Genomic DNA, 13,137 nt, shown 5'->3' with positions numbered 1-13,137 from the left:
AGCCCTGGTTTTCCGCCGATTGCAGTGTTGTTCAATTTGCCCCGTCTATCTCGACCTGTCCATCCGTATCTGTAAATGTATCTGTATCTCGAGGCGTCATCAGCGGTCGTGTTGATAAGCGCTGATAAGCCATCTAATGCGCTCCCTATCTCGCCCGACTTTTCGCTCTCTCAGGGCGTCGAATTCAAGCGTTTAATTTCTGTTTTTATTTTTTATTCACCGCTTTGTCAGCGTTTTTTCTTCGCCATTTTTTTATGTGTCTTTGCCGGCGACCTTAGACATCAACAAATCAAATTTTTTTTGCCTCCATTTTGCGCGTTTAAATTGTCCCAGTAAAATACGTATACCAACTCATAAATATATAAATTAGATTCCCCAGCTGGACGTCGTAAAAATGGCTTTGTGTACGACTCTATCATAATATGCAAAGCCGTCGTAATTAAAATGCAAAAGAAAACGCGAGTGCATTGATAATTGCCATCTTTATAATTGTATCTATTATAATTGCATTTAATTCAAAGCGGAAACACTTACGACCATAAAAACAAGAGATTTTCACATAACAAGGAGAAAACATCAAGCTATTATAAAAAAGTAAAAACAAACTACGCAATTATTGAATTTACATACAATAAAAGGCCAGGGTAAGTTTCCATTCAGATGAGCAAATTAATTAAGTTGTTTGTTATCTAGATGTATTTCCCCTGAAATTGAGTTGACCCCCACACTTTTTACCACTAATTTTTCCTGGCCAACTTACGCAGTTGAAAATCAATAAGCTTTGACTCTTGCTTATTCCTGGCTGAACTCGCCGACGTTTTTCATTAGCAACAGCTGATTGCACAAGCTGCACCCAACCCCTTTCCACCCGCCGGCCCTGACCAGTGCCACTCCCCCTTTGTAGCGGACCTTATCCCCCCCCCAACCGCCCCCCGCCGCACCTTCATTGAGCAAGCGCTTAACCTTGGCACGCCTTCGCACACACAGTGAACACACCTCGCGTAGAACAAAAGCTGGGAAACTCTATTCACAAACCTCCAATTGAAGATTTGGGTTGCCTAAGCCGGTACCTTTTCCGGTACTTTACTGAAGTTTTATTAAGCTGGTAAATGACTTTATAGTTATCTTAGTGTAGTAGCCCTTTGAAGGTGATTTGACTCATTTTCATTCATAACCGGATTGTATCAGAATTTCTAAAATGAGTATTTTATTATTCTATTATATGAAAAAATTCTTAAATCTAGTATATGTTATTTTTAAAGCCAACTTAATAAGCGCTGTAACAATGAAATGAAACGACTTCATATAGTTTCATCTAAGATACATATGCTAAAGTTTATTTTCCGTTATGACCTTTTTAAGAAACATCTTCTTACCAATAAAAACTATCATTGGTTTTTTCATTAAATATATTTTTAAATAAAAGTAGGGTCATAATGACCAAAAATAGTCAGGAAATAGTCAAAATATGCATTAAATATCTTGGGCTTAGAAACTTCTCCCTTTTTTAACTGGGTTGATGTGTTCAACTCCCCCGAGACCTCACTGTATCCTTGGGTGGGAACTTGCTTTCTCCGCTCGAGCGGTTTGTTGGTGTTTTTCTTTTCGCTGCCCTGGCTTCCTGGCGCCTCATTAGTTTGTCGCCCGGTTGCCGTTTGTTTGCCAGAGTCTCAGCCACGGGATATGCCACCCACTTCCACACCCCGTTGATTGTCTCAAGTGATGCATTCGCTACTCCATTGTGTCAATCAAAGTTGAAGTCCCCGAGTGCAATCGCAGGAGGGGGGCGGGTCAAAAGGGGAGTGGCAGACAGTCATCTCTAATCAGGGCAAAAGTTAAGGAATCGGGCCTCAATAACAAACCCATACCCAAGCGGTATTATAATCAGCTTTTGCTTGTTTTGACGTTTCCAGGACATGCGTATCCTTTGGCGCTCTCTTGTGCAGAATTTCTCTTTCGGAATTTCTCCCCCAAAAGCTCCACCACGTGATTCTACTCAGCTGTCATCAGCTGTACTTTGACTTTCGTTAAACTCCCGCAGGCGCCAAAGGCATAAAGCTCCAGTCCTTAGCTTTTCCATATCCTAAAGCTCTTCGATTCTGCCTTTTTTTATACATTTCCCTAAGGTTTAACCACCTGTTGATGTCATGTTTGAGGTTCTTCACTTCTTTAGAAAGTTTCTTTCGCGTTAAGAATGTATGCAAATTCTAGATGTTAGCTTGTAGCTATAAAAAGATCTTAGATTGATAGGACAAAAAGAAACCATAAAAATGATCTTCTCATGAGGTGAGCGTTCTATCATTTTGGGGGCTAACTAAATCTTTGGCTACAGTGGGAAAAAATATTCAGGCCAACTTGATTTATGAACTAAGTGTAAGGTTTGTGATGAAAATAAATCGCCTTAGTTATTAGAGGTTCCATTACTCATAAAGATTTGATAATATCATTCCATATGATCCGAAAACATGACAATTGTTTTATTTTTTCCATTTGTGTGGGCTTTTCTCACTTTTAGCCAGCTCTTTTCCCCTTACTTTCACTTCCATCTCTGTAAACTCCGCGTTCTTGAGTGAAAGGAAGTGTGTGTGTTTGGCTGGAAGTTGATGCTGCCATGCTTTCTAAATGATGATCACTTAAGTTCAAGCACTTGCCATTCACAATTGCCCACGCTGTGTATGATAAACCGTGTAGTATTTTGTGTATATAGAGCAGCACCCACGAAAAACCACTGACCGACAACATTCTATTTCAATTAGTGTAACTGACCTATGCCATTTGCTGTTTTGCAATTTTCTCCGCCGACGCCGCCAGCGGAGGAACATTAATCAGCACGATTTCAACCCGTTCGGGGTTTTTGTTTACACACACTAGCATTCATGCACAACTCCAGTCGAATGCCCCATGCCGGAGGCAGTCTGGAAACCAAAAGTCGTATAACAAACACAAACATTCGTCGGGTACTCAAAACTCGTACTCACACAAGAAGACAGTTTGCACATAAATATCGCGTGAAACTGCCGCATTGTTTTGGATTTCAGATTTCGATTTCAATTCGACCCATTGAGAGTTCGCATTGCTTGTAGCTTTTGTTTTGCCATTTGCCTTCTTTTTGTTTTCTCGTCTAATGGCTTTTTAATACGCCTAAAAAAAAACTAGAAAAAATTATAATTTTCTATACTTATAGAGTGCATGGGCCGTGATCGTGTGGGAAATCTGAGTTTGTCACGCCTTTTGATTCGACTCATGATATAAAGTTACAGAAATGAAAACAAACGAAAATAGGGTTCGTTTACAAGTACTACCGATTGATCAAAACCGTATTACCATACATTGTAAGCATTCAATTCAAGCTTTTTAATTGATTCGTGCTGCATTTTATTCACTTCCTCGTTTAATTTTATATAGGACATCATTTCCATTTGAATGATGATTACTTCGTTACCGTTTTGGCCAACTCATTATCTATTTGAAGTCCATAAATAACATTGAATCACGCAAGTTGTTTATCATATCATCCGTGGGGCATCTGTCATATTCCATCAAAAGATATACATATATATGTATCATTTGATCAATCATAGTTAATACTGTTGGCCAGCGTTTAATTGCATTCAATTTGATGAGTTGTTGGCCACGATTTATGTAATGGCTGGAAATTTTGTAAATAAAATGGGGAAGCTCGGCATTGTTAACGGCACGCCATATAATATTTTAAAAAACACAAACTCATGACGCATGCATCGTGGCCAATTATTAAATATTCATTAAACGTCGTCGTTTGAAGACCGATTTACAGTTAGTTTGACCCACCCGCTGACCGGTTTATTACCATATTTTTTTGGGATACATTGGTTTCCTCTTTTTTCGAGTTCTGTTCTGTTTGGACTGACTGCTATATTTTATTGCATTATTTACGTGCAATATATTCTGCTAGGGTATAATAAAAAAAAAAGTTAAAAAATGATATATTTGAATAAATATGAGCGAGCGATACGTTTTTAACAAACACACAAAACTATAAACGTTGTAAAAAGTGTGTAAACGTAATTTTTTGGGTCTTCAAGAGGTCAGCTTATTTTTGTTCATGAGTAAACTGTTAAAAATTGAATAATTATTTATTATATTTGTTTGTATGTGCCAAATGGGAATTTTATGGCATCTGAACTTTCTATAAGTGGTGCAGAAAGTGGCTTTGTTTTTCAACCTTTGCTTCCAGGAGCTTTGTCCAGATGGCGCTAACGCCCACAAGGAGCTTTGTCCTATTTAGGAGGTAGAATCCTTCGAAAAGCTCACTTGTTGCTCTATTTGATTTAACTTCTATGGCTGAGTAAAAGTTGAAAGCAAATGTTGACTTCATGTGGAATTTCCAGTAGCTTTGCTTGTTTTTATTGATAAGAATCAGCGCATTGATAAGATTTTCTAGCAAGAAATCATATTTAATCTTGACAACTAGGAAAAATATTTTGAGTATGACTCGATTTGGATATTCCACGCCATAGTTAAGTTGAATTATAAAAACCAACTCAATAATATTTTTGTAAACGGTAAAGAGCTTACTAGCATTGTAAAATGTAATATAGATTTTATAATATCAGGCTTAAACTGATCTTACCGTTTTCGTGCTAATGCAGTATGGAAAATACGTCGCGTGGGACAAAACGTGCACGGCACAAACAATCACAAATAACAACAATAATGGTAAATACAATCACGAGTGCAGAAATCACCAGACAGCCAAAAATAAACGAAATGGAATAAAATTGTGAGTTTCACAAATGTCACGTTTTATGTAACATTCGTTGGATTTAGTTTTGTTTCAATTGGTGCTTTTTGGTCAAACGAAATAAATTTGTGCTGTATTAATAATAAATTGCATCAGCTCCCTAGCCGAACGACAAAAACAAATTAAAATATACACAGTACAAAGGCAAATGACAATTGCTCCTCATAAAAAATCGACTTTAAAATGACTTTACCGGCAGCAGGAAATTAAATTTAAAAAACCCGCTGCGTACATAAGCCCCATCAAAACAAATGTTGGAGGTATACAAACAATTCAAATATCGAAATCAAACGTATAAAACAAAAGGCTTTAATAAACATGAAAGAATGCAAATAATATGTAAACCACATAGAAACGTGCGATCGAAGATTTGCATTGAATTTAAATGAGTTAAGTGATGGAACAAAATGGAAAAACAATGCAACAATGCAAGCGTTGAAATAATAATATAATTATAAGTTTGTAAACAGAAAAAGTGCTTTGATTAAAGGTATTACAGAATAACTATTTAAAGGGTTAAGGCAATTAAATCGTTTTAAACGAATTGATGAACCGAAAAGTTAATCGACTTTCATGTCTAGAAATTTATATCATTAAATTTAATCAGTATTTCCAGGGGACTTCCCCGCTGGTCTGGTCATCAAACCAGTTTCTTTAAATGGGTAAAACTCAAAAGACAATTATTTTCCAACTCTTAACGGGCCAGCGTAGAGTTCAAGATAAAATAAATAAAAATCTGATATAAAGTTAAAACTGTGTCAATGAAATTTTCGTGGGCTAAACTGCAATTGTTGTTCATAAAACGTTACCTTAGACCCGAGTTTACTATCCTCCTCTGACGTTGAGTACCGAGTGATTCACGAACTCGTTTCGCAGTTTGGTTCCATACGATCCATCGCCTCGAGGCCCATTGACTTGGACGAGCTGTGAGTATCTTTTCAATAATTAGTTTGTTCGTTTGCCTCCTCACTAATTATGCTGAAATATTCAGCTGAAAACAAGTTAAACTTGTCGCCTTGTCCCTGTGTCTTTGGCTTTGGCGTTCATTTGATTGAGCTTAGAGCAAACCAGACACACACCCCAAAGTGAATTCTTCCGAAAACGGTGTTAAATATTTCGAATAGCTGTGTGGTTCTAGTAGGCATTAGTATGCAGAGCGTCGTCCAAAGTCGTGGGTTGACAACCAGGAAGCATCCCATCCACACCCGGCACATGCCACACGGCTTGGCTTCCAGTTCTGGAGGTGCTACTACTTGGTATGGATGTCTTGTTCCCAGGTTAAAGTTTTTGTATCATATAAGACAGACAGAGAGAGTACTTCCAGCGGGGATTTATGTTTGTTTTGATTGCCGCTAGTTATGAATGCACTGCAGAAAAACAATTTATTTTGGTTGAATCGTTTTCATAAGCCTAATCCTGTTTAGGGAACTGTGACTAGGTAAATGTTTTTTTTTAAAATTGCGTGTGATATTATTTGTGTGCCCTGGGGTCTCATATTTTAGTTAAATTAGATTGCCACAAATTTTCTTTCCCGAACTATACATTCAACTTGGTATTAGGACCTGTTGAAACAGAACTCTTATAAAAACCAAATTCTTGTTCATTTTTCTTGAGTCATTTAGGAAATATGGAGAAAAGTTCATTTGCATCTTGTTTGATACAATTTACTCTTTACGTTTCAATGAGTAACTAGAAATTTCTATAGAAACGCATAAATATCAATGGTACGTTATTAATAAATCTCTAAAGCATTCCTTTCTGATTTGTACAATTTTCCCACGTCTAATATTGAACTTAAGCTTAAATCATAACCATAAAACTTCACTTGCTGCACCCAATTTCTGACCGGGCTTAAAAAAAGCCATATCACTGTGAGATTTCTAATCGGTCATTGCCCTGATTCCATTTCTCCCATTATTGTGAACTGCATTGACCGTTAACGGGGCATTGGAACTTCATCTCATATTGTCAAGATTCTTTCATTAACTGGCCATACAAAGTACACACACCCATAGAGTACAGTATCATTTAAGTGCATGATTAATCAGAAATATAATTTTAACAGGCCGTCTTGATGGAAAAGTGAAAATCATTGTACGATGTGTTCGCAGCTTAAGCTAATGAAGCGCATTAAACGGAGCAGATACGAAATGTGTGCGATTGTGTGTGTGTGTTTGTATCTTGTGGATATAGATACTTGGCCAGACTTTGGCTGCTGCCATTGTTGGTCTTGTCAGCTTGTTGTCTCTGTGTTTTCTGAGCCAGTGACACAGAACGCCACACGATGGGGCAAACACAGATACTCAAGCAAACACACACACTCAAACGCACAGAACATCTGGGGCGAAATGGGAGGAAAGTTCGGTTCTGGTCCGCTCGGAAAGGTTAATGAGTTATAAAACTTATGGCACTTACTTTGTTTAGTGTAAACGATACGCATTATTAAAATGCCTTTATGTGTCTGTGGGTCTCTGTGTGTAATTTTCGTGTGTCAGATATAATTTGGCTTTAGTAGACTACCGCTACTGAGATACAGATACTTACATACAGTTTGCCTTTATGCCCGATGCTTTCTTGCGGCTTTTGTTACGCTTTCCAGAACATGACTCGGAATTTTCGGCACAGCTTTCGTTCTTGTCTAATTCCACACGGCAGCAGCAGCAGCAGCTTTCTTAACTGATGAATGAGGACATCTAGAGAACCTGGCTTAAATGCCATTTAAAGAGCAGAGCGAAATGGCCCCAGAAACTGTGTCAAACCTTTTTGGATAGAAGTGCAGAAGTCGGGGCAGAAACAGAATCAGAACTGAAACAGAACAATGCCAACGAAAAATGGGGGCCAACAAACGGGGCAGCATTTAGGCAGTCAAAAGGTTGCAAACACAAAAGCGTAACTGTGCAGCCAGATTCTTTAGCTTCTTTCTTGTTTTTTGTTGATGTTTTTTCTATTTTTTTGCAGCTTGTAATTAAATCTTATAGAATGTCTGGGCAGACGAGAAATAAGCCAACAAAACACACACACACTGTTGTGATTCTCCACCTTTCTCCCAACGTGCGTTTTACGTCCGATTGCAGCAACATCGTTTTGGCCATGCTTGAGTTGCTCCTACAGTACTCTTTATTATAACTCTCCTTTTTTTTTTTCTATTTTCGGCTTGGGGTTTGGGTTACGGTTTTTGCCTTTCTGCTATTTTTTTCAGGTTCTGAAATACCCGTACTTAAAAAGGCAACAGCCAAAGCCCAGCCTTAAAATATCCACACTTAACAAGCGCAGCTGCAGCTCAGCCCTAAATGGGCGTGGCTAAGGCTTTAACCCCTGCCATCCGTCCACCCACTCATGACCCCCACTCCCCCAGGTTTATTTTTTTTGTACTTTACCTAGAGTGTGTGGCAACAAAGGGCAGACAGGCGGCCACCTTGAGGTGCCACTTTCGGTTGGAACCAATTCCAGTTGGGTTTACCTAATGAGTAATGGTTGGAGGTGTCTTTGCATACCTTGACTTACGTAACTTAAAGCTTAAGCAAAGAAAACAGATGAATATGTTAGTGAAAAGCTAGAAAAATTAACAAAGTTGTGTATGGCTAATTGTACGGCTATTTATTTTTCAGCATTTTGTATTTTACGTAAAGTATTTGGCTTCATAAATCTATATTAGGTGATAAGTTTTCAGACCAATTATGTGTCAAAATGTCAAACGTGATATATGATTGTGGTTAGGTAAAAGCACATTTATTATTTTTAGCTCAGGACTTCAGTCACAGATAACTGGTTTTAGCTAATGAGATTTTTTCATTTCAAATTTAATTATATTTATAATGAAATATAACTTTTTAAGGTTAAGAATAATCATTATTATTTATCTTAAACATTATTTCTATTGGAAATTTCAATGTTATATAATCTTAACAAATAATAATGCACTGCTTAAGGGCATTTGATACCAACTTATTTCCTAGAACTCGTTTTGCCAAGTGTGTATTCAGTGAACTTCATTGGTTTTGACCATTAACCCCCAATCAGATTGAATTGTAATGAAATGGCGTGGTTTGTCCAACTGATGAGTTGGCCGTCAAAGTGTTTTATTTTTGGAGAACTCAATTGAAATCAAGCCAAATTGGTTAAATGAAGATGGACAGCGGGTCAGGAATTCCCTTTATTGGTTGATCTATGTCTGGGCTATAATTAAACTACAGATATCATGGGTTTAAAGTGCCTGCTTTTGTCTATCCTATACTTTAGACTAGCTCCAAGTACTTCTCGCTAACTTGTGCCTATGTGTTTCACTTTTCCCTTTGAATTTCCAACCAGGTGCGGCTAATAGATGCATTTACGAACTGACATTCAGTGTTGAAGGCCTTTAGGTAGGCAAATTTATTGGGCCATTAAGAGCATTGAATTTCAAAGTCAAAATCCGATTCGAATTACCTTTCCCCATTGACCGAATGCATTTGTTTGGATGCACAGCAAAAAATCCAACTGAACATGCCATGCAAGTTCACAAAGGTTTAAGATACATATAAAAGAAACCATTCAAAGAATATTTTAAAATACAGCATTGACATAACAATGTATTTTTAAATGAAATGTGAAAAATACTCAAATATATCATCATTTAGAAAACCATTTACTTAATCCCAGCTATTTGCAGTGAGGTCCAATTTACAGATAGAAATGCATTTGGCTAATAATTTGTTTAGCTCTTAGAAGCTTTCCCTCCTGCGTTGATGTAATTACGCCTGTTGTTGGCCATTAAATCTTTATTTACAAACATTTCTGGGGCGAAGGCAAGTGTTGTGTAGTGAAATTCTAGCAAATACAAATTTAATTCAACGTTGAACCTTTGAGTTTTGAACGCTCGATACTCGACGCAACAGAAACTATGAAACAATAAAATTTTATTGAGAGATAGAAAGGCAGCTAGTAGCTATAAATGTGTCCGGCCAGCGACACTGACATACCGATATGGCAGATGCTAAAAGCTATATATGCTATATGTTATTCGTACTGAGTATATATATATATCGCATGATATGCCTAGCAAAAACAAAAATATAGAGGCAGAAAGCTGATTGTTTTGCATTGTATTATTGTTGTTATTTGTTTGGCTTTGCTGGAGCGTGACGCGACCGAGCTAAAAATTAAATTTCCCAAAATGCATTACTGCAATTCCATCTAAAGCTGTACAACATTTTCTTATAAAATATATTTTATTGCAATTTGCTGTTACAACAAAAAATGCTGATTGCCTGCAACTTCCGTTGCGGATTTGGTTTGCAAAAAAAAAAAAAATAAACTACAGAATGCCGATAAATGTTGAAAATAAAGTGAAATAAATGCACTTAACTGCTGCTCGAAACCAACTGAACACATGAAAAGCACTCGAAAGGCGAGCAGCAGCAAACTTTTGTTGAGCCCAGTTGAGTTGAGTTTCATTTCGGCTCTGGCCTCTTGGCCAATTCACATATCCACATATCCACATATCCACATGTGTTGGCCCGACACATGCCGTAAAATTAATTTTACGCACGGCCTCGAATCATGACCAACTGAACATTATAGTTGATTTTATTTCTGCCGAAGAAGCTCGAAAAGTTCATTGAGTGATTGAGTTGCGGGGAAGTGGTTGATGCTGATGGGAAAACGAAACCCTAGGGTATCGTATCCAAAAGTAATTGAAAGTTTCGACAATTTGTTTTTTGGGTGCTGCGAAATTGCATTAATTAAAATGGAGATTATTAAAACAACAGAATCGAGTTGATTATGTTCATTATGCCGATTAACTGCCTGCCCTGCCTTCTTGGTAAATTATTTTAAAATAACCGAATTAGAGCGTTTTTTTTTTTGTTTTGGGTATGTTCCATTTTAAAAATAGCCGCCCTATTTATAAGGCAGCCCCCAGCCCGCATTATTATTACCCCAAACTTGCTGCCACTGACGATGACTTTGTATTTGTTGCCACAAAGTTGCTGCAAAACAAATTAATTCAAAATTGAATTTTCGGTTTTGTGGTCAATGGAAAATGGAATGGTAGAAGCGATAGATGGTATGGTATGGTATAGAATAAAAAACGCAATTGTTTGCTTTTAATTATGAAACCGCCACCAAGGACTGAGGCGAAGCTGATAGAGCTCAGGTTTCTTATTTTTGTTTTGTTTGCTATTGCCGTGGCCCGTTGCCACTGGTGATTTCCACTGGCGCTTCTGCTGTTTATCAATTTCCAATATTGACCTTTGCCTGTTTTGTCTTTGTTTTTGCTATTACTCTGCTCTTTTTTTTTAGGTTTTTTGTATTTTTTTTCTATTGGTTTTAGTTGAGCTACATTAAATATACACACAGAAGCGCCGGGCCACCGATTGCGTTGTGTTTGCCTTTGCGGTCGCTCATACTCGCTCTTCACACCTCAGAGGTCTTCTGGGAGAGAGCCACCTGGCGGGGACCAGGGGAACCAGAACGATAGTACGGGCGATAGGAAGAAATACCCACAAATATTTGCGCTATGCAAGGTGACATTTTTCGGGGCTTCTCTGACACTCTCCCTGCTCTTTTTTCATTTAGCAGCTATTAATAGGGGGGTTCGTGTCGATGGGACTCGGAATTCGGTACAGTGAAGCCTCGGTTGAAGGTATTTTATTGATTTAGGGTAATCATAATCTACCTATATGATAAATGGTGAGGCATTATTATTAAATAAAAGAAATAAAATATAATATAACTTAGAAGTAATTATAGTATTCTTATTTTTACAGAATAATACTAAGTCCTACATTTTATTTAATTGTTATTTTACAATGGTATTTATTATTTTTATAGAAAAATACTAAGTCATTATATTTACTTAAATAAATTTATAACTTCCTATTATTATTTTTACTTAACCATATTTATTGGTGTTTCTATTTTTCTTTTAATCATAAAGTAAAGAAAATACTTTCACAATAGGAGGGTATTTATTGTTTTCATAGAAAAATACTAACAAAAGCCTGGCACTTATTATATGTATAGAAAAGTAATTAGTCACAATAGAATATAATTTCACTTTAATAAATGAGCATATTATCATGGAATTCTCCACAATAGAAGGGTATCAAGTATCTTTTAGCTCTGGGCTTTATCGGGTTAGCTATTTTTGTTTAGCTTATGCCAAAAATAAAATGGCTGTCATGTTGTCAATTTATTTGGAGCGTCGATTACAATTTCTAGACACTCTGCAGACTCCCTTCCTTCCGCTCGCTATATGTATCTCTCTGTGCGCCCTGCTCTAATTAAATTGCAGTGCAGTGTCTGAATGTATCTAAAGATATATGTACATGTGGGAATTCGCACAACTACATTACTCGCTCGATGCAGTAATGCGTAGATATTTTCACTGATTGATTAGTCACAGGAAGCTTAAACTCGATAAGCGGAGTGCACTTAACCCAATTAGCTGCACAAAAGGCGATACAATAATAGTATTTAATTAAATTTCATTCAGCGGGATTGTCAAGTTTTGAATTAGCCAGCCCAGCCATTTGTCGGCTGGCTATTTGTTTCAATTTCCTTTTTATCGACGCCGTGGAAAATCAGTTCTGCTCTTGCTTTCTAATGACTTGCGTTTCAATGAAAGTTCAATTAGTGTGTGCACAGAGCGAAAGTTTCAGCAAAAGACACAACAAAGAAAGCGGCAAAAAGAATAAAATAAATATACCAAAAATCGGAGAGGTAAATATATTTGGTCGCACTTAAGGGCTTTTGTCCTCCTTGGTCATCTGAGTTTCTCCGCTTTTTACTACTCATTTTCCTCCTCTTTATCCCGTAGAATCGAACATAAGCGGATTCTTTCCTCATTAACATTTATTTGGCCTTGCGGCATGCCAGCTGAATAAAAAGAGGTAGGGATGTGACCCCACATCCGGCAAATAGTGCAAGTTCAATCTGAGTTTTATTGAATTCATTAAAAGCATTGCACACTTTCCACTTGATTTTTATTTAATTCTTGTTCTGTTTTTTCCTTTTTTTCGCCCATTTTTTGTTGTACTTTTATTTTTGGCTTTGCTGACACTTAAACAATTAAAATGGGATTTTTAAGGGGGTGTGGGGAGTGTCCTGCTCCTGATCTGCGCCCCTGGCACACATTGCAATTTCGCTGGCAAGCAAAAAATGCACAAAAACTATATGGCATGAATGTATTTAAAATGTAGCCATCTCTTGCCTGTCTGTCTGCCTCTCTCCATATAAAATGCCATGTCGTCTGTGTGTGCAGATTTGGTTTGCAGATTGTATTTTTTAAATTGGTTTATCCGTTGTTATTGTTCAAAATTTTTTTTATATTTTTTTTTATTTCATTTTCTCCCTTTTTGGGATTGGGTGTACAA

At 37.2% G+C, this 13,137-nt stretch overlaps 1 protein-coding gene across 3 annotated transcripts in view; it reads left to right on the top strand.

The window, feature by feature from the left end:
- The window catches only part of LOC119545853 (extracellular serine/threonine protein CG31145), a 72,300-nt gene that overhangs the window by 998 nt on the left and 58,165 nt on the right, over positions 1–13,137 (top strand). For 2 of the 3 annotated variants that reach the window (XM_037851828.1, XM_037851825.1), the window contains exon 2: positions 522–644. The gene's annotated coding sequence lies outside the window, so the exon portion shown is untranslated. Of the gene's footprint in view, positions 1–370; positions 645–13,137 lie in introns of all 3 variants that reach the window. The other variant, XM_037851827.1, reaches the window with a different exon arrangement.

This window comes from Drosophila subpulchrella, chromosome 3R (assembly GCF_014743375.2).
Source record: "Drosophila subpulchrella strain 33 F10 #4 breed RU33 chromosome 3R, RU_Dsub_v1.1 Primary Assembly, whole genome shotgun sequence".
Taxonomy (NCBI): Eukaryota; Metazoa; Arthropoda; class Insecta; order Diptera; family Drosophilidae; genus Drosophila; species Drosophila subpulchrella.
Note: the sequence above shows the minus strand (reverse complement) of the source record. Positions and strands in the feature narration are given on the sequence as shown.